The 22,573-nt window shown below is 48.2% G+C and overlaps 1 protein-coding gene across 2 annotated transcripts in view; it reads left to right on the top strand.

Moving 5' to 3' along the window:
* Positions 1 to 22,573, top strand: part of SYT2 (synaptotagmin 2) — a 150,294-nt gene that overhangs the window by 100,655 nt on the left and 27,066 nt on the right. For both annotated transcript variants that reach the window (XM_029069238.1, XM_029069239.2), the window contains one exon: positions 15,028 to 15,090. The gene's annotated coding sequence lies outside the window, so the exon portion shown is untranslated. The remainder of the gene's footprint in view (positions 1 to 15,027; positions 15,091 to 22,573) is intronic.

Genomic DNA, 22,573 nt, shown 5'->3' with positions numbered 1-22,573 from the left:
TTCTTTTGGACCCCCAAATTGTCAGCATCATTACCTGTGAAGAAGGGAAACAGGTAAGAGATGGGATGGAATTTGAAGTCACCTCTGCAAAGTGGCCATTTCTTCTTTCTCAGCCCATATGGGCCATGGACATGATGGAGGAAGGATCAGTCTGGTGGAAAGGGCAGAGCTCTGGGATTTGGGAAGCTTGAGTCTTTTGCCCTGTTCTCCCACTAGTCAGCTGTGTGACCTCAGAGAAGTCACTTAACCTCTGTGCCTCAATTTCTTTATCTGTAAAGTAGGGCTAATAATTCCTGTCTCTACCTTCCGGGGATATTTTGAGAACAAAATTAGATAACAAGGAAGTGTGAAAGTGCTCAACGAATGCAAGGTGGTTTTATGGAGGGGAGATGCCCCCACTGAGCCCCCCTTCCTGCCAGGGGACAACTGGAACCAGAGCTCCCGGACACCTCCAGCAGGAGAGTCTCTCTCTGAGCCACGGGGCACAGCCGGTCTGGCCTGAATTCAAATCATCCACCGGGCTGCTCAGTTAACATCCCCCAAATGCTTGGCAGCTGAAGCTGTTCCTTCAGGGCTGCAAGCTGCTCCCAGACAGATTGCCTTCCTCTCTCCCTCCCCCAGCCCATCATCACCATGAGACTCAAATCCCATTCTATTCCCGCTTTCTGCACCAGCCCAGACTCATCCTTATGCAAAATGTTGCTGCCTCCAACTCGCTTGGGATGCACTGGCGGACGGAGGCATTTTGAATGGTACAGGAGAGAGTAGGATGACAGCAAGCTCTTTGCTGGTCTTTTTTTTTTTAATGGTGTTGTTTAAGCACTTTCTCTGTGCCAGACACTGTATTAAGCTCTGGGATAGATACTAGTTTATCATGTCGGACCTAATCTCTGTCCCACATGGGGCTCGTAGTCTTAATCCCCATTTTACAGATGAGGTAATTGAGGCACAGATAAGCTAAGTGATTTGTCCAAGGTCACATAGCAGACAAGTGACGGAGCTGGGAGTAGAATCCAGTCCTTCTGGTTCCCAGGCTCATGCTCTATTGCTCTATCCACTAGGCTAGTCTGCTTTTTCTCTTCCTTTCCCCCTTCATTGTCCTCCTCCTTCTCTTCTTCACCATCCTCGGCTGCTTCTCAGATCTCTGTCCTGCCACCTTTTCTCTACAACAGTTGGACCGAGGAAGTCACCACTGGAGAGAATGCTCCTTGCCATTCCACCCACCCTCAGGGCTCAAGAGGCTGGAGGGAAATCTTTTCCCAACTGGCCACTGAGATGTGCTGACATCAGATGCAGTATTCCCTGCTGTCTCTGGATCTCACATCCCCTATTTAGTCCAGAGAAGAGAAAAATCAGGGACTGTTTTTAAAGATGTTGGTGACCAACCATTCTCCATCTTCTCCAGGGACAGACAAAAGGAGTGGAGCTCAATTGCAATAGGAGGAACTTAAGTTAGAGGTCCAGAAGAGTTTCCAGAGAGGCTAAGTCCCTGGGGAGTGGGAACAGTGGGCCACTGGTCTGGATTGGAGTAAGACTGGTCCTGCAAGGGGGAAGCAGAAAAGATGAGGGCCCTTCCATCTGGAGGTCCGAGTGATTTCAAGGTTATCTCCCGCCACCTTCCATTCCAAGGGGTGAGTTGGGTGAGCCAGAGGTCTTCAGGGCTGGGGTTTGGGTAGGTCAGTGCTGAGCCCTCAAATAATAGTAATCATCATAAATAATTGCGGTATTTTTTTACGTGCTTACCATGTGCCAGGCACTGTTCTAAGCGCTGGGGTAGATACAAGCAAATAGTCCTTGTCCCATATGGGGCTCATAGTCTTAATCCCCATTTTACCAATGAGGTAACTGAGGCTCAGAGAAGCTTAGTGACTTGCCCAAGGTCATACAGCAGACAAGAGGTGGAGCTGGGATTAGAATTCAGTTCCTTCTGAGTCTGACTCCAATGACTTGGTGGGCCCAGATCCTCCTGCCCAGGATGGGGGTCGCTCCACGTTTGGACCAAAGCAGTATGGTGAATGGCGGTTGCATCATCATGATTGCAGAGAGCACCCCCCCATCGCCCCCAGGCCTGAACAATGCCCAGACCCCTGGGGCAGTAGGTGTCTGACACAAGGTGGGGAAGGCATTAAGTACAAAGTTTGAAAAAGCATGACAGCCTAGTGCTCTTTCGAGCATGGGCCTGGCCGTCAGAGGACATGGGTTCTAATCCCAGCTCCATCACTTATCTGCTGTGGAACCTTGGGCAAATCATTTCACTTCTCTATTCCTCAGCTACCTCCTCTGTGAAATGAGGATTTAATACCCATCTCCCTCCTTCTTAGACTGTGAGCCCCATGAGGGATAGCGATTGTTTCAACCTGATTATCTTAGATCTACCCCAGCACTTAGTAAAATGCTTGGCACCTAGAGAATGCTTAACAAATACCAAAGTTATCATTATGACGTTTTAGGTTTATTTCGGGGCTTATCACTCTGTGAGGGGTTTTTTCACTGAAGATCTCAACATACCTTCCTGAGTTCACGTCTATTTTACTGTACTCTCTCGAGCGATTAGTACAGTGCTGTGCACACAGTAAGTACTCCATAAATGCCATTGATTAACTGATTGACTTGGTTTTCCTGAGAGGCCAGGTGGGCAATGAGACATTCCCGCAATCCCTAGCAAGGGCGTATGGCTCCTGCACGGCCCCTGGCCCTCTGCTCAGGGAACACACCCATTAGCCTGGGGCACTGGAGATCTGGACTCCTCTCTTGTTGACAACCAGTGACTTGCCATGTGATTTGACTCTGGATTCCTTTTCCACTGTTGTCCACCCCCATCGGTGACAAAATAAGATGAAATGGCCTTCAATAGCAGCAGGAAGGATTGAGGTTAGCTATCAGGAAGAACTTTCTGACAGACAGGGTGATGAGACACAGGAACAGAAGTTCAGCAGAAGTTGTGGACTCTTCTTGCTTGGAGGGTTTTTTTAATGGTATTTGTTAAATGCTTACTACGGGTCAAACACTGTTCTAAGAACTGGGGTAGATACGAGTTAATTAGGTTGGGAACAGTCCCTGTCCTGGATGGGGCTCAGTCTAAATTGGAAGGAGAACAAGTATTTAACCCTATTTTACAGTTGAGGAAACTGAGGTACACAAGTAAAGTAACTTGCCCAAGATCACACAGCAAGAAACTGGCAGAGCTGAGATTAGAAGCCAGCTCTTTTGACACCCCAGGGAAAAGATGAAAACACAAACTCACTTGGGACTAATCCCTCGCTGTCCCTGTGGCCAAAAGGTTCTACCTGCATTTAACCTAAATACCTCCTGCTACTTTGGGAAGAGGAAATTGTTGAGCCTGCAGTGGAGAGACTTTAGTTAGGATGGGCTGACGGGCAGTAGAGATGGAGCCTGAGGGAGGCCCTCCCCATCCTTTCCTGGTGATGGGAGAACCAGAACTTCTTCCCCACCTCTCTGGGCCCAGTTGGTTCCTTCCCGCATGGAGACGGGTTTGGATGAGATCATCTCAGCAGAATCCTTCCAGGCTAGGCAACTCTAAGTTGGGGGTCATCTAAGCCTCGGGTTCATGGGGCAGGCGTGTGGGAGGGGATTGGGCTGGTAAGAGGGGTGCTGTGAAGGGTTTGGAAGGCGAATAATTCAGAAAAGACAGCAGTAAGTACAGCATTTTATCCTAGGTGCCCTTGGCCTCATTTGAGTGGGATGTGATTAATTAAGGCCTTTTTGTTCCTTCCCATGAACCAAACAGGAGACTGTGTGCAGGAAGAGGTGCAGTTCTGGCCTGAGGTCTGCAGTCTAAGATCTGTGCCCTTACAGCTCTGAAAGAGGAGCTGGCCCATCCCCTCGACGTCACCGTCTCACCCTTTCTACTCACCCTCCTGCCATGAGAATCAGAACTCTTCCTGGCCAGTCAACTCAATCAGTCGATCAGTGGTATTTATTGAGCACTTACTGTGTGCAGAGCACCATACTAAGTGCTTGGGAGTGTACAGTATAACAGAGTTCTCTGCCCACAATGAGCTTGCAGTCCAGAGGGGGACTCTCAGTTATCCAGGGCTGGTGATCCGACGTACAAATTATCCAAGCTCTTGGCTTCTCCTTGCCTTGCTCCTGGAGTTCAATATTTTTCCTACAGCTTCCTTTTAGCCTTCTACTGTTCACTGGATTCTCCTCCGGGGGAAGGATTGGAAACAGAAAGAGACAAAACTCAAATCAGTTGGGTGTGAGTCAATCAGAGTTGATCTGGGAAATGCTGTGTGCGAGGCCAGGTTGGAATGCCTGGATCAAGTGAATCTTTATCTGTGGAATTCAATCATCCACATTATCCTGATCTCTCTGATAATGATAACTGAGGTATTCGTTAAGCGTTTATTATAGACCAAGCACTGTATTAACCGCTGGGGTAGATAAATGACATTGTTCAACAGCTACCTGTTCTCTCCTAGACTGTGAGTTCCTAACCTTCGCAGTCTAAGTAAAATGGAGAACATACATTGAATTTCCATTTTCAGATAAGGAAAATAAGGCATAGAAAAAAGTTAAGTGACTTGCCCAAGGCTAGTAGAGTAGGGTTTAGAACTCAGGTCCACTAACTCTCAGGCCTGTGGCTGATCATCAGTAATTGAGCGCAGTTCTTCTTATCAATCGATCACTAGTATTTGCTGCATCCAGAGCTCCATACTAACCCCATTCCCTCTCACCTTCTTAAAACCATAGCCCCTGCCCTCCTACCTTCCTTAACTTCTGTTTTTAACCACTCAATCTCCAAGGGCTCCTTCCCCTCTGCCTTCAAACATGCCCACGTCTCCCCCATCCTAAAAAAACCCGCTCTTGACCCCACTTCCCCCTCCAGTTATCGCCCTATCTCTCTATTACCCTTCCTTTCCAAAATCCTAGAACGAGTCGTCTACAATCGATGCCTAGAATTCCTTAACTCCCATTCTCTCCTAGACCCCCTCCAATCTGGCTTCCGTCCCCTCCACTCTACCGAGACTGCTCTCTCTAAGGTCACCCATGACCTCCTTCTTGCCAAATCCGATGGCTCCTACTCCATTCTAATCCTCCTTGACCTCTCTGCTGCCTTTGACACTGTCGACCATCCCCTCCTCCTCTGTACCTTATCTCACCTTGGCTTCATAGACTCTGTCCTCTCCTGGTTCTCCTCTTACCTCTCTGGCCGGTCATTCTCGGTCTCCTTCGCTGGAGCCTCCTCCCCCTCCCATCCTTTAACTGTTGGAGTTCCTCAAGGGTCAGTTCTTGGCCCTCTTCTGTTCTCCATTTACACTCACTCCCTCGGTGAACTCATTCGCTCTCACGGCTTTGACTACCATCTCTACGCAGATGACACGCAGATCTACATCTCCGCCCCTGTCCTCTCCCCCTCCCTTCAGGCTCGCATCTCCTCCTGCCTCCGGGACGTCTCCACCTGGATGTCGGCCCGCCACCTAAAACTCAACATGAGCGAGACTGAGCTCCTCATCTTCCCTCCCAAACCCGGTCCTCTCCCAGACTTCTCTATCACCGTCGATGGCACGACCATCCTTCCCGTCTCTCAGGCCCGCAATCTCGGTGTCATCCTTGACTCGTCTCTCTCGCTCGTTCACCCCAAACATCCTATCCGTTACCGAGACCTGCCGGTTTCACCTCTACAATATCGCCAAGATCCGCCCTTTCCTCTCCACCCAAACGGCTACCTTACTATTATGGGCTCTCGTTATATCCCGGCTAGACTGCTGTGTCAGCCTTCTCTCTGACCTCCCTTCCTCCTCTCTCGCCCCGCTCCGGTCTATTCTTCACTCCGCTGCCCGGCTCATCTTCCTGCAGAAACGATCTGGGCATGTCACTCCCCTTCTTAAACAACTCCAGTGGTTGCCTATCGACCTCCGCTCCAAACAAAAACTCACTCTAGGCTTCAAGGCTCTCCATCACCTTGCCCCTTCCTACCTCTCCTCCCTTCTCTCTTTCTACCGCCCACCCCGCACACTCCGCTCCTCTGCCGCCCACCTCCTCACCGTCCCTCGGTCTCGCCTATCCCGCCGTCGACCCCTGGTCACATCCTCCCGCGGTCCTGGAACGCCCTCCCTCCTCACCTCCGCCAAACTGATTCTCTTTCCCTCTTCAAAACCCTACTTAAAACTCACCTCCTCCAAGAGGCGTTCCCAGACTGAGCTCCTCTTCCCCCTCTACTCCCTCTGCCATCCCCCCTTTACCTCTCCGCAGCTAAACCCTCTTTTCCCCCTTTCCCTCTGCTCCTCCCCCTCTCCCTTCCCATCCCCACAGCACTGTACTCGTCCGCTCAACTGTATATATTTTCGTTACCCTATTTATTTTGTTAATGAATTGTACATCGCCTCGATTCTATTTAGTTGCCATTGTTTTTACGAGATGTTCTTCCCCTTGACTCTGTTTATTGCCATTGTTCTCGTCTGTCCGTCTCCCCCGATTAGACCGTAAGCCCGTCAAACGGCAGGGACTGTCTCTATCTGTTGCCGACTTGTTCATCCCAAGCGCTTAGTACAGTGCTCTGCACATAGTAAGCGCTCAATAAATACTATTGAATGAATGAATGAACTAGTTGGGAGAGTACACCAGCAGCAAAGATACAGTCCCTGCCCTCAAGAGGATTGCAGTCCAATGGACTTTATGATAAATTATCTTCTGTGAAGGGTGTGTTGGGAGGACAAGAAACCCCATACGAGAAACTTTCTTTTTCAGCTCTCTTCAGCCAGTCCATTATTTATCAGTCTGTGCAGACCCCTGAACTGGGCACTCAGGAGAAAGAGCAGAGAAAGTAAAAGACTGTGATTAACGTGATTATCTTGCATCTATCAGTGCTTAGTACACTTAACAAAATACCACAATTATTGTTATTATTACATGGTCTCCGATCCCCAGAAGTTGGTAGTCCGACCTCAGAAGAGCACCAGAAGAAACACACACAGGATAGAAACAAATACACAACAGGAGAACATGTGAATGCACACACACACTCAAAATAACATTAACAGATACATACATAGGTGCCAGAGGGGCATTGGAATGACTAGAGTTAGGTGGGGTTAATCTGGGAAGTCTTCATGGAAGAGGTTGATTTTAGATGAGTGTAGAAGGGAGGGATTCCTTTTGCAAAGAGGAGAGGGAAGGTCACTCCAGGTGTGTGTAATGGCTCAGAGTTGGAATCAGAGGGAGAGGGCAAGTTTGCTGAAAGCCTGAGTGGCCGCTAACTGAAAGACAAATGTTTCTGCCTCCTTTCTTCCCCAAACAGGTGTTTCTCCCACTATCTGTAGTTCGGTCCAACTGGAAGGGAGATTCCCAAAATATGTCTGTGCCCACTTCACTTGGAGTTGTCCAGAGCTATGCTATAATAATAATAATTAATAATTATGGTACTTAAGTGCTTACTATGTGTCAAGCACTGTTCTAAACACTAGGATAGATATAAGGAAATCAGGTTGTCCCACACAGGGCTCACACTCTTAATCCCCATTTTACAGATAAGGTAACTGAAGCCCAGAGAAGTGAAGTGAATTGCCCAAGGTCACACAGCAGACATGTGGCAGAGCCAGGTTTAGAACCCAAATCCTTTAACATCTCTTTGCCTCAGTTACCTCATTTATAAAATGGGAATTAAGACTGTGTGCCCCACGTTGGACAGCCTTATTACCTTACATCTATCCAGTGCCTAGAATAGTGCTTGGTACATAGTAAATACTTAACAAATACCATTATTATTATTATTATTTTTGAGAAGCAGCATGCCTTAGTGGAAAGAGCATGGGCTTGGGAGTCAGAAGTCATGGGTTCTAATCCCGGCTGCACCGCTTGTCAGCTGTGTGACTTTGGGCAAATCACTTAACTTTTCTGCGCCTTTACCTCTTCTGTAAAATGGGGATGAAGACTGTGAACCCCACATGGGACAACCTGATCACCTTATATCCTCCCAGTGCTTAGAACAGTGCTTTGCACATAGTAAGTGCTTAATGAACACCATCATTATTATTAGTAGTAGCTGAGACTGGTAGAGTACTGGAAACTCTCCAGATGCAATCCTGAGAGGGGAACTGAGTGCTTGGGAGAATATAATTCAACAAAATTAGTGGATACAATCTTGTCCCATAATGAACTTCCAGTCTAGAGGTGGAGACTGAGATTAGTACGAATAAATATGGAATTTTTAATATATAATGTAAAGATATGTACATAAGTGCTGAGGGGTTGGGGATGGGGCCAACCCCTCAATCAACAACAATCAGTTGTCCAAAGATTACAGATCTAGAGGATGCAGAAGGGAGAGGGAGGTGGGAAAAAGAGGGCTTAATTAAGAAAGGCCTTTTGGACCTTAGTAATGGTTTGAAAGTGGAAAGATTGGTGACCTTGCTTATATGGAGGGGAGGGAGATTCAGGCTAGAGGGAGAATGTGGAAAAGGGATCTATGGCGAGATAGACAAGGTCTCACAGTGAGTAAACTGGTGCTAGAGGGGTGGAATGTGCAGATTTTTGAGGTTAATCAGCATTCTCTTGTCCCTAAACTATTATCCCCTAACTCTGCATACAGCACCCTTCTTCCAGTAGGCTTCCAATCATCACAGAGAGGGGCTATAAAGGGGGAGGCTCAGTGCCTGACTCAACCAGACCTCCTGATTTCCTCTTCCAGCTCCTATGGCCACACTGCTTTCTTTTTGCCCTCTGTGAAACAGGGTCAGTGAATCTCACCGAGAAAAGAGGCAGGAGATCAGCACGAGCGGGACAAAGAAGCCCCCCGCTTTTTCTGTGAAACGCCCCCCTTGGACAGGTTGATTGAAGGAGCCTCTTCTAGTCTTTCCTCTGAGTTTACGATGCCGGCATTTTAGTTTCCAGCTCCCTGACGTCTCAGTGTCTCACTATTTTAAGCTTCGTGGGTTTAACAAACCTGCCTGTCATGGAGCATCAGCAACATTCACCTTTCTCTTTTAATAAACTCTCGAGCCGCATGATATTTCATGTTTGAACAGACAGCCTTTCTCCAAAGGGAGGCAGAGATTTGCTGGGCTCAATGTACAAGAAAGATCAAGTCCAATCCATCCTGGGGTGGGGGAACTGGAGGGCTTTGGGGAAAGAGGCAGTCAAGGTCAGGCTGTCAATAGTCTGTACTGAGCACCCTCCATGGGTAGAGACACTGTAGGCAGAGACAGGGTGGAAAGTCCAATCCATCCCTGGGGGGAAATGGGGAAGGGAGAGACGGGCAGTCAGGGGCAGTCTGTCAATAATCTGTAATAATAATAACAACAATAATAATTGTGATTTTTTTAAAGCACTTACTATGTGCCAGGCACTGTACTAAGCACTGGAATGGATACAAGTAAATAAGTTGGGACATAGTCATTCATTCATTCAATAGTATTTATTGAGCGCTTACTATGTGCAGAGCACTGTACGAAGCGCTTGGAATGAACAAGCCAGCAACAGATAGAGACAGTCCCTGCCGTTTGACAGGCTTACGGTCTAATCGGGGGAGACAGGCAGACGAGAACAGTGGCAATAAATAGAGTCAAGGGGAAGAACATCTCATAAAAACAATGGCAACTAAATAGAATCAGGGTGATGTATATCTCATTAAACAAAATAAAATAAATAGGGTGGTAAAGATATATACAGTTGAGCGGACGAGTACAGTGTTGAGGGGTGGGATGGGAGAGGGGGAGGAGGAGAGGGAAGGGGGGACAAGAGGGTTTAGCTGCAGAGAGGTGAAGGGGGGGGTAGAGGGAGCAGAGGGAAAAAGGGGGGAGCTCAGCCTGGGAAGGCTTCTTGGAGGAGGTGAGTTTTAAGAAGGGATTTGAAGAGGGGAAGAGAATTAGATTGTCTGAGGTGAGGAGGGAGGGCATTCCAGGACCGCGGGAGGACGTGGCCCAGAGGTCGACGGCGGGATAGGCGAGACTGAGGGACGGTGAGGAGGTGGGCGGCGGAGGAGCGGAGCGTGCGGGGTGGGCGGTGGAAAGAGAGAAGGGAGGAGAGGTTGGAAGGGGCAAGGTGATGGAAAGCCTTGAAGCCTAGAGTGAGGAGTTTTTGTTTGGAGCGGAGGTCGATAGGCAACCACTGGAGGTGTTTAAGAAGGGGAGTGACATGCCCAGATTGTTTCTGCGGGAAGATGTGCCGGGCAGCGGAGTGAAGAATAGACTGGAGCGGGGTGAGAGAGGAGGAAGGGAGATCAGAGAGAAGGCTGACACAGTAGTCTAGCCGGGATATATCAGAGCCTGTAGCAGTAAGGTAGCCGTTTGGGTGGAGAGGAAAGGGCGGATCTTGGCGATATTGTAAAGGGGGACTTACAGTCTTACTTCCCATTTTACTGATGAGGGAACTGAGGCACAGAGAAGTGAAGTGACTTACCTAAAATCACACAGCAGATAAGTGGCAGAGCTGGGACTAGAACCCAGACCTTCTGACTCCACTCTGTACTGAGCACCCTCTGTGGGTTGAGCCAGTGGGCAGAGTGGAAAGAGGCAGTGTAAGCAGAGCCAGAGTTGATAGAGCCAGTGTAGGCTGATAATGTGGATACAACCAGAGTGGGCAGAGCCACTGTAGGCAGAACCAGTGTAAATAGTGTCACTGTGGACAGAGCCTCTCTGGACACTTATGCTATCCCTCCTTGACTACTGTATCAGCCTCCATACCGACCTCTCTGTCTCCTGTCTCTCCCCACGTCAGTCCATACTTCACTCTGCTGCCCAAATCATTTTTCTTTAAACTGTTCAATCCATGTTTCCCCACTCCTCAAGAACCTCCAGCGGTTCTTGATGAAATCCACCTTCTGATCAAACAGAAACTCCTTATCACAGGCTTTAAAGCACTTTAAAGCCTTGCCCCCTCCTACCTCCCTGATTTTCTACTGTACCCAAACCCACACATTTCACTCCTCTAATGCTAACCTACTCCCTGTTCCTCAATCTCATCTATCTTGCCAGCGACCCCTCAACCATGTCCTACCTCTGACTTGGAACTCCCTCCCTCTTCATATCTGACAGGAGTTCACTCTCCCACCTTCAAAGCCTTGTTCAAAGCACATCTCCTCCAAGAGAATAAAATTCAACAAAATTAACAGATACATTCCTGTCCCATAATGAGCTTCTAGTCTAGAGGTGGAGACTGAGATTAGTACAAATAAATAAGGAATTTATAATATATAATGTAAATATATGTACATAAGTGCTGAGAAGTTGGGGATGGGGCCAACCCCTCAATCAACAACAATCAGTTGTCCAAAGATTACAGATCTAGAGGATGCAGAAGGGAGAGGGAGGCGGGGAAAAGAGGGCTTAATTGGGAAAGGCCTTTTGGACCTTTATCCCCAACTATATCCTCATTTCCTCTTTTCCTCTCCCCTTCTCCGTCACCCGTGCACTAGGATTTGCACCCTTTATTCACCCCTCCCTAAGCCCCCATAACACTTGTGTGCATATCCATGCTTTAGTTTATTTATTTACATTAATATCTGTCTTCCCCTCTAGACTGTAAGTTCCTTGTGGGCAGGGACCATATCTCCCTCCTCTGTTGTACTTTCCCAAGCACTTAGTAAAGGGCTTTACACACCATAAGTGCTCAACAAATGCACCTGACTGATTGATTGATTGGCTGATTGATTGGCCAGGGTGGGTAAACAGCGTGGCTCAGTGGAAAGAGCACGGGCTTGGGAGTCAGAGGTCATGGGTTTGAATTCCGGCTCTGCCACTTGTCAGCTGGGTGACTGTGGGCAAGTCACTGAACTTCTCTGTCCTTCAGTTACCTCATCTGTAAAATGGGGTTTAAGACTGTGAGCCTCACGTGGGACAAACTGATTACCCTGTATCTACCCCAGCACTTAGAACAGTGCTGTGCACATAGTAAGCACTTAACAAATACCAACGTTATTATTATTATTATTAGACAGAGTAGGTATGGATAGAGCCAATGTAGACAGAGTCAGTGGAGGCAAAATCAGTGTAGGCCCTGCAGGGCTAGGAAAAGAATAGATAGACTACTCGGCTTCAATGAATTGACAGTCTTATGGGAGAGATAAAACCAAGGACACAAACATGCTGTATAAATGACTATAAAAGCGAAGTGGCCAAAGCATAAGTACATTTAAAGGAAATATATGAACCCACAACAAAACAAGTAGTCATTAAGATATGAACCCACAGCAAAACAATATGCAGTCATTAAGATATGGATTTAGGAACATATCTAGAAGGGCCAAGGAATTGCCGTGTGACTGGAACCATGTAGAATTAATCTACAGAGGGTTTTCTGGAGTGGTCGGAATTTCAGGTGAACTCTGAAGGAATGAAGAGACCCAGTTTGATGAGGAACTGGAGTAGGAAGAGGAAGAAAGGAATTCCTGGTTTGGGATTGGCACGTCCTCAGGAGCAAGGGAAAGAATCAGTGCTCACAGTGTATTATACAAATTCTAATTCCAGGCCACCAAAAAAGATTTCCAGGGTGAGTTTTCAAACAGGAAAAATACCAAAATGCAGATACACTTTGAGGATTAATGGGGTGTTTGATATTTAGAAAATAAATGATATGATGATAATTAAGATGTATATTGTAATAATTGCAAGAATTTCTTAATTTAATCTTCTCAAGTCTATCAAATCTATCATCACCAGCATGTGACTCTGGTACCACCCTGTAATTGGCCCAGCTGGCATTCCCTAAGGGTTGAGGATCTTCTGATTAGTTCCCTAACCACTTACCCAGACTTGCTTACTATGTGCCAAGCACTGTGCAGTGCTAAATGCATTGGGGTAGCTGCAAGAAATCAGGCCATCCACAGTCCCTATCCCACATGGGGCTCATAGCTGCTGCTGCTGCTACTGGCCTAATGGAAAGAACACAGGATTGGGAGTCAGGAGCCCTGGGTTTGAGTCTCAGCTCCCACACAGACCTACTTGCGTGACTTTGGGCAAGTCATTTAACCTCCCTGAGCCTCAGGTTCCTCATGTGTAAAACGGGAATGATGTAGATTGGGAGTCCCACGTGGAGCAGGGGCTGTGTCCAATCTTAAAAACTGACATCTACGGTGAGTGCTCAGTAAATGGCAGAGTTTTTATTATGTTAGTTGGTGACCTAGCAAGCCTGCAGCAACTAGAATCTCTGTCGGTCTTGGCTGCGCTTGCTGGGGCTGGAGACCCAGGCTCAAAGGAGGCTTCTGCAGTTAAGCAGTTATTGTACTCTCCCAAGCGCTTAGTACAGTGCTCTGCACACAGTAAATGCTCAGTAAATACAACTGAATGAATTATGGCAGCCCAAGACCCCTGGCTGAGACTTAACCGTGCCGCTCTGATAAAGCCCTGGCTTCGTCGCCTTCTCAGGAACCGGCCCAGAAGTGGCTAGTCCAGACACAGTAGTGACGGTGGTAACATTGGCGAGGATCTGTGGAGATGGTGTCTAGGAGGAGAGGGAGGAGAGTCTGTGCAATTTTTCTCCACTCCTCTACACCTGCCACTTCACCTTTTCAGCAGCCAGTGTCTCCTCTTTCTACCTGGTCAAAAATGGGATTTGAAGCAGTTCCACCAGCCGTTTCCAGGGGGCTACTGAGATTCTAGAATTTCAGACCGTGGCACCTAAGTCTCATTTTCTCATCTGCAAAACTAGATTAAAATAGATTGGGAACCCCTTGTGTAGCAGGGTCTGCAATCAATCTCATAGCTTTGCCCCTACCTCAGCATTTAGCACATAGTAAACACTTAATAGATGCCATAATTAATTAAATAGGGGTGAGGAATCTGGAGGAAGTTTTTAAAGTTCACTGTCAGGTGAGTTTCTGCCACTGGCCCAAGAAACCAGGTGGTGGGTAAGATCATTTTTACAATCATGCAAGAATGGAGATTCAAGAAACTACCCACTCTGACAGGACCCAGGGAAGGTGCTTACAAATGACTGGTTCCAGTTGTCAGAGGAACTACATAATTGGGATATAGGGGGTGGATTTCACCACATCTTTGCAGCTACCTTGTGCCATAATTGAGGGCAAGGGATAGCATCTTACCACTATGGATGAGGCCCCAGAGGCTTCTGGATGGGAAGTGATCCTCCATTTAAGTATAGTGCCCTGCACATAGTAAGGGCTCAACTAATACCACTGATGATAATGATAATGATGTCTGTGAGAGCAGGAAGTTAGAGTTAATAATAATAATAATTTTGGTATTTGTTAAGCGCTTACTATGTGCCTTGCACTGTCCTAAGGGCTGGGGTAGATACAAGGTCATCAGGTTGTCCCACGTGAGGCTCACAGTTAATCCCCATTTTACAGATGAGGTAACTTGAGGCACAGAGAAGTTAGGTGACCTGCCCACAGTCACACAGCTGACAAGTGGCAGAGCCGGGATTCGAACTCATGACCTCTGACTCCCAAGCCCGTACTCTTTCCACTGAGCCACGCTGCTAGGAGTGAGGGAAAGGGCCAGAATTTAGAGCATTTGAATTGACCTTCCATTACAAGGAAAACAGTGACCATCTGCATCTCCATTTCATCTGGAAAAAGGATAGGAAGATGTGAGCTGAAATTGCAGCAAGAGGGATTTAAGTTAGACATGAGGGAAAGTATGCTGACCACATGGAGCGATGGGTCACTGGGATGGAGAGTGAGAGTGGATGTTCAGTCTTCTTCCATCTTAAGAACCAGACACACCTTTCTCTCACCCTTTCTCTGAGTCTGGCTGAGATGAGTCTAATGACATACTGCCTGGAGGGAGATGGATGACAGAAATGACATTGGAAGTCAGCCTGGGCTTACCTAGTTAAGATCTCTCAGAAGACCCTGCTTCCTGGCTCAAAGTAAGTCTCTCCTCCCAATGCAAGTTTCATCCAGGTCAGATTTTGACCTTTACAGGCTGCAGCCTTCTCAGAGGAGAAAATCACTGGATAAGCCCCCCCAGGGACAGAGACCTGGGTTCTGATTTCCTCTGTGGGATCTCCAAGTTCCCAGGACAGGGCCCAGCAGTGCCTCCGTCAACTATGTCAATACCGCTGTGCTAATGGTCTAACTGTGAATCTGTGTTTTCTTCTTAGGCCTGACTCGTCTGGCTGCCCTGAGACCCCAGTGGGGTCTTTCAGCTGTCTCCAGAGGCTGCAGTAAGTTATGCTATCTTTTTTTCTGCCATTTGCCTTGGGTAAAAACTGCTATTGTTTCTTCCTCTGTAGGCCCAATGCCAGTCTAATTTCTGGTCATTCTCTTGGGTTCATATCGGGGCTGTCTGGTTGAGACAGTTGCTGAGGCAGCTGAGACGGTTCTTGTCACCATTGACAGTGACTGCAAATATCTGCCTTGTCCTCCGGCTTAGGATCCTGAAAAGCTGGCTTGGTTCTGGACTCAGAGTCTTGAGGGGTTGGGTGCTCTTTCCCAGGGCTGGGCTAGGCCACTGGGCGTGGATTCCCAAAGAGAGCCCTGAGCAAGACCATTTGGGGCCTGACCCCCGGGCAATCAGGCAGACCTGGACCATTTGGAGGCCACCAGAGAGAGAGAGAGAGCCAGCAGTTGAATAAAGTCCAGTCTGCTTCTTCCAGCTCCTGGGCCTCTCGCCAATAGAGTCACAACCCCAACTCCCTCCATCAGCTCCTAGAGGAGTTACTCCTTGTGCCCTTCAGCTCTCCGTCCCACCTTCCCTCCCACTCCAGACACTCAGCTCTCCTCCCTGCCCCCTCCTCCCTTCCTTCTTCTCCCCTTCGAAGAGTGGGCAGGCAGTGGTCCACCATGAACCATGAGCTGCCTGGCAGACGGATGCCACTGGGTAGCTAAAAGCTCACTGGCTGTGAGTGCTGCAGCTACATCTGCCAGTCGCTTGACCTCTCCCTTACCTGGAGTTTGGGAAAGACAAGCTACCCTAGCTAGCCAGGCTGTTGTGACTGCAAATATGAGTCTATATCCCTGCTCCCTCTAAACTGAAAGCTCAGTGTGGGCAGGGATTGTGTCTGTTATATTGTTATAGTGTACTCTACCAAGTGCTTAGTGCAGTGCACTGCACATGATAAGCACTCAATAAATACGATTCACTGACTGCAAATATGAAGCATTCTAGGATTAATGAAAGAAAGAATAAGCAAACAAAAATGGTATCCATTCTCCTGAAGGCGTGAGAGCAAGCCACTCACATGGTCAAGGACAACCTCTGGCATTCAAAGCCAAAAGTATTTCCATATATCCCAAATGAATTCATTTTGGGGGGTCCATGAGGTCCTTACCTGGACTTCAACAGGGTGGAATGGTCCCCTGCCCTTCCTCCTTTCCACCAGCTGGCTGGTGCCTTCTGGTCTAGTTGATCCCTGTCTGCCACCAGATTGCACGAAGCCCCCAGGCCAGACAGGAATCGAGAAAGCTCAGTTTCAGGGAATTTAATTGCCTTCTTGAGACTACCAAACAGGCCAGCTAAGATTTCTGACCTGAGAGAAATGTCAGCTCTGTGAAATCTAATGGACATCTATCTCATCTCAGGCTCTGGGACTCAATTCCTGGCTCCTTGCAACCTCCCAGTTCCCAGGAGGAACAGCACAGGGGGCTGAGGAACTAAAGTCATCAAAACCCATTCACTCAACTCAGCTCCCCCTGCTCCCCTTATCCCCTGGACCCCAGGGGCTGCTTCCCCCAGGATCTTCAGCTTCACGTTGTCTGTCAGCAGCCCGGCATCGGAAGTCAGGGCTGCTGCTCAAACCAGGTCATTTATTTGCTGGTCTAGATACTGACCATTCCCATTGTATAGACTGGCAAATTGGGGTTCGGGAGGATGGCTAGACTGTAAGCTAGACTGCAAATTTGTTGTGGACAGGGAATGTGTCTATCAACTCTACTGTATCGTACACTCCCAAGCACTTAATACAGTGTTCTAATTAAAATAAATGCTCAATAAATGCCACTGATTAATTGATTGACAGCATGCAGGTGGGCTCTAATATACTCCCTTTCATTTCCCATTGCTCCCACGTACTCAGTAATAGCCCAGCTGGCCTTCTAGCAGTCTTCCCTGCACCTGTCTCTCTCTCCATGCCCCCTCCAAACTTTTGTCTAACCCAGTCTTACACCTGGAACAGCCTCTCTGCCTGTCTGCAACCCTTCTTCCCTCCTCTCCTGTATTTCACAGCTCAAGATCCCCCTCCTCTAGAAAGACTTCCCTGGTTACACAAGTTCACTCTTCATGCCAGCACCGTCCTCGATATATTTCCACCTCTCAACCCATTCCTCTCCTTCCTCATTTGATCTGAACTAGTGGTGGTAGATTGCTATTAATCATGAGGATGAACTTTTTAAGCATTTGCTATGTGCTAAGCATTGGGCTAAACGCTGAGGTGGATACAAAATTATCAGATTGTCCACAGTCCCTGCCCCATACGAGGCTCACAGTCTAAAAAGAAGAGAGGGAGGACAGGTATTTTGTTCTATTTTTCAGATAAGGAAATTGATTCTCTGGGAAGTTGTCCCTCAAGTCACACAGTAGGCAAGTGGTGGAATCTGGAGTAGAACTCAATCTCCTGACTCCCAGTCCTTGCTCTTTCCATTAGGCCAGGCTTCCTTCCAATTGCCAATTGCCCATTACCATAGCCATTGTGTGTTTGTGCCTGTCTCCCCTGTGGAGCTCCCTAAGGCAGGGCACTGTACTGGGCCCTGAAAATGGGTCTTTAGTGCCTAGTGCAGGGCTTTGGCACCCTGAGGGGACTCAATACAGAATGGCTGACTAGCTGACTAACTGACTGACAGATTTACTGACTGACTGACAGACTGACTCGCTGACCGATTGACTGACTCGCTGACCAACTTACAGGCTGACTGACTGAATGACAGGCCATCAGATTGACTGACAGACTGGCTGATCGACTGACAGACTGACTCGCTGACCAATTTACAGGCTGACTGACTGAATGACAGGTTGTCAGATTGACTGACAAACTGGCTGACTGACTGATTGGCTGATTGACTTACAGACTGATTCACCGACAGACCGACTGGCCGACCGACTGCCTGGCTGATTGGATGACTGACTATAGGTGAAGGCTTGTACTTTTGGACAAAGGAGATTTGAAAGATTTTTTCTTCCCTCGCAGAACCCTTGGCAGGAAGCAGGCGTGCATGGCTGGACCTGAGCTTCCCATTTATCTTCCTCTTATTGAGCAGCTTCCTGACCCCAGCAGAACCCCTGGCTTTCCAGACTGCTTGCCCACTGACCGGTGAAGCCTCTTCGTTAGGCACAGGGGAGCCCCGGTTAGCCCAAGTGACTGGCTGACTAGGGGAGGGATCTCTTCTTGGGAGGGCAAGTTGGGATTTCACCGGCCAGTGGTCTAGGTCAAGAATTCTGCAGAGGATATGAAACAGCTTAGAAGGAGAAGCCTTTCCCTACTCCCCATCAAACCAAACCCAGGGAATAATGTTCGTATTTGTTAAGCGCTTACTATGTGCCGAGCACTGTTCTAAGAGCTGGGGTAGACTTAGGGGAATCAGGTTGTCCCAAATGGGGCTCACAGTCTCAATCCCCATTTTACAGATGAGGTAACTGAGGCCCAGAGAAGTTAAGTGACTTGCTCACAGTCACACAGCTGACAAGTGGCCGAGCCGGGATTCGAACTCATGACCTCTGACTCCAAAGCCCGTGCTCTTTCCACTGAGCCACGCTAACTCTGCCTCCATTACTGGCTCCTCAGGGCCTTGAGGCCCTCTACCCTGCTTCAGCTCCCCAGGCCTCAGAGCCTTGGGGAGGCCTTTGCACTCAGGACCATTCCCAGATCTGTTGCTATCTTTTTCTGTGACCCCTTTGGGACAATAATTACAATATTAACGATAACTGTAGTATTTGCTATGCCCTTACTATGTGCCAAGGACTGCGCTAAGTTCTGGGGCAGATAAAATACAGTCAGGTCAGATACAGTTCCTATCCCACAGTGAGCTCACAGTCTAAGGGGATGGGGGAATCCCCCTTTTATAGCTGAGGAAACTGAGGCACAGAGAAGTTAAGTGACTTGACCAAGGTCAGGCAGCAGGCAAGTGACTGAACCCGTATTAGAACCCAGGTCCCCTGACTCCCCAGACTCATGCTCTTCCACTAGGCCATGCTGCTTCTCCTGCATCCCATGTCCATGCCTCCCTGTGCAAATATGGGAGTCTCTTCCTGTTGCCATCCTCGGTCCTAGCACAAGTTTAAAGGGAATAAGATTCCATGAGGGAAAGACTTGGGCTTTTCAGAAGGACAAGGGGGTGGCAGTTCGGTGGCCCAGCAATCAATCAATCAATCAATGGAATTGATTGAGCACCTACTGTGCACAGAGAGCTGTACTGAGTACTTGGGAGAGTAGAATACAACAGAGTTTGGTAGACATATTCCCTGCCCACATGGAACTAACACTCTAGATGGGGATACAGCCATTAATATAAATACATTACAAATACGCACAGAAATGCTGTGGGAATGAGGATGGGGTGGATATTATGTGCTTAAAGGGAACAGATCCAAGGATATAGGTGATGTAAAAGGGAGAAGGAGTAGGGGAGAAGAGGGCTTAAACAGGGAAGGTCTCATGGAGGAGATGTGATTTTAATAAGGCTTTGAAGGTTAGGAGAGTGGTGGTCTATCAGATATGAAGGGGGAGGGTTTCCAGGCCAAAGGGAGAATGAAGGCAAGGGGCCAGTGGCGAGATAGATGAGATTGAGGAACAGTGAGTAGGTTGACATTGGAGAAATGAAGCCTGAGGGCTGGGAAATCAGTGAGGTAAAGTAGGAGGGGGCAAGCTCTGAGTGCTTTAAAATCAGTGCTTAATACAGTGCTTGGCACATAATAACACTTGACAAATACCAAGAATACCCGCCAGACTCAAACACACATCCTCACACATCCCAGACATGCTCGCTCCACACAGAGAACAGTCACACCCCAACACACACACACACACACCCCATGCTGTACAAAGTTGGGGAATAACCTTTGGTAATCATTGGTGGAAAGCCTTGGTCTGTGATAGAGAACCCTATGTCTTTCTCCCTGTGCTTTGTAGAGGTGGCTTGGAAAGTGTCTCTGATTTTCTGCTCCGTTACATGGTTAATGGAGTCTCTCTTTGCCTCAGGTTTCCAGCCAGTCCCTTATCTCCTGGTTTCCAGGTAGCGATTACTGACTCTGCGCTTGGGTAGAGTCTGCCTGGGCTGGATGTTGAACTGAAGCGACCGTATTCGTGTTGCTTCTGCATAGAGGCTTATCACCATCACTGGCATCTGTTGAGCACTTATGGTGTGCAGGACACTGTACTAAGTGCTTGGGAGGGTACAATACAGCAGAGGTTTAGATTATGAGAGGCGTGGTGTTGGGGTGAGATTGTAGTATTGTGTAATCTTGGGCAGAGTCACTTAACTTCTCTGTGTCTCACATGCCTCATCTGTAAAATGGGGATTAAGACTTTGAGCCCTTGTGTGGGACAGGGACTGTGTCCAACCTGATTATCTTGTATCTTCCCCAGTGCTTAGGACAGTGCCTGGCACATAGTAAGTGCCTAACAAATACCATCATTATTATTAGTAGTACTGGAGGCTGGAGAGCAGAGGACACTGCTAGAATGCACTACCTGAAGATGTATAGAAAATGCTTTGTTAGTGAAAGAGGCAGTAATGCACCAATCAATCAGTATTTACTGTGTGCTAAACATTGTATTAAGTGCTTGGAAGAGTACAATACAATAGAGCTGGTTCTCCCTGCCCACAGGGAGTTTATCTCTTCTTTCACATTAGAGTCATTTGACTGATGGTGTGTTATTGGGATCTGAAAGATGTCAGTTCTGATGACCTTGGGGATCTTTCTCTGTGAACATGTGGCTTTGGACCAAGAGAGAGTCAGTGTAGCCAGGCTTCAATAGTTATAGAGCATAAAATGGGCCCAAGAGAGGAAGCATGGGGACCAGAGGGGCAGCACTGTGATTGGTGGATTTGTAGGGGCAGCGGTAAAAGATGAGATGTTGGAAACGAACGAGCCAGCCCTGTCCCATCTTGGTCTATCTCCTTCACCTCATCCTCCGTCCTTTGTTGTAGCTTTTGAGATCTGCTGAGACCAAGAGTGAGGCAGGCAGGCTGTGTTTTACTGTTGATAGGACAGTGGTCACTGATGTAGATGAGAGGGTGTGGCGGGGGTGGGAACTACTTTTCCCTATCACCTTACACACTTGGATCTGTACTCTTTAAGAAGTTGATATTCACTCACCCTCGGTCCCAAAGCACTTACATACATATTTAGCATTTATTTATTTTATTAATATCTGTCTCCCCCTCTAGACTGTAAGCTCCTTGTAGGCAGGAAATGTGTTTACCAACTCTGCTGAATTGTACTCTCCCAAGCACTTAGTACAGTGTCCTGCACATAGCACTCAATGAAGATCACTTCAAAGCCCTACTGAAAGCTCATCTCCTCCAGGAGGCCTTCCCAGACTGAGCCCCCCTTTTCCTCTGCTCCTCCCTCCCTCTGTTCTAACCCCTTCCTGCCCCCACAGTTGGGGGAAGCCATGTTGATTCTCATCCTTGCACATATTGTGCACATCTCCAAGCTTCCCCTTGGAGAGAGAAGAGAAGTGACCTGTGGGGGTGAGGGCAGAGAGAGGGAAAGAGAGAGGACTGTGCTTTCAGGGGAGCCTCAGTGCTCACCCTGATGGATGTATTTACTAACTCTCTTGCATCTTAATCTCCCAAACACTTAGTTCAGTATTCAGCACTCAGTAAGTACTCAATGAATACCACCGATTGATTGATTGAATGACTAGTGGACTCCTCGTGCCTCTCCAGAGCCAATTGCCTACAGAGTGCATAAATGCTCCACAAGCAAGAAATTTCTCCCCGCATACTGGAGATTTGAGGAAACTGAGGCACAGCAGGGCAAGGCAAACTCCCCAGGTGGCCTGAGCCAGCAGAGCAGTTTGAATAAGAAGCCCTTTGGGGGCTCTTCAGTCTATTCCCCTGACAAACCACACTGGAAGGTTAGGGGCAGGATTGGGGTTGGGTGTCTCTCCTGCCAGACAAGGTCTCTAGGAAGATGTCTCTCTTTGTCCTGGCCAAACTTCCAGGACCTCACTCTCAGATAATGGGGGAGATAGGATGGACTCAGAGTCTCAGGCATAAATATATATGCAAGCTGGGTGGCCATTTGTTCAGTTTTATACTGGACAGTCCATTTTTTACCTGGCTTGTCCCTTATCCAGTTCCAAAACAGAATGATGGTTTGATGTCCAGTCCTTACAGCTTGAGTTGGGCAGAGTTCCCGTGTGCTATGGCTCTGGCTGCCAAGTTCTGCCATTTGGGCAAAGCTGAAGGGTCCTTAGGGACCTGGCAGGGGAGCATAACCTCCTTGGAGCAATTTATGGGGGTATCCGGAATCCCTCCTGAGAAACATTTTTGGATCGTGTGACTCCTTTTCCCCAGCTAGAGCTGACACCAGCCACCCTCCAAGGTGACAGTGGGTGGGGGTGATCCTCCCGGGGCTGGGTCATCCCAACCAGGGATGTGGGGGGATGGTCATCCCAGCGCTCCTCTGGCAGGGAATACTCACAGAGCCCCAGCAGCCCTATTGCCCCTTCCCAGTGGGGAGATCAGACAGAGAGCTGCCCAGCA

This window comes from Ornithorhynchus anatinus, chromosome 7 (genome assembly GCF_004115215.2).
Source record: "Ornithorhynchus anatinus isolate Pmale09 chromosome 7, mOrnAna1.pri.v4, whole genome shotgun sequence".
Taxonomy (NCBI): Eukaryota; Metazoa; Chordata; class Mammalia; order Monotremata; family Ornithorhynchidae; genus Ornithorhynchus; species Ornithorhynchus anatinus.
The sequence above is the reverse complement of the archived record's forward strand: the minus strand, read 5'-3'. Positions and strand labels throughout refer to the sequence as shown.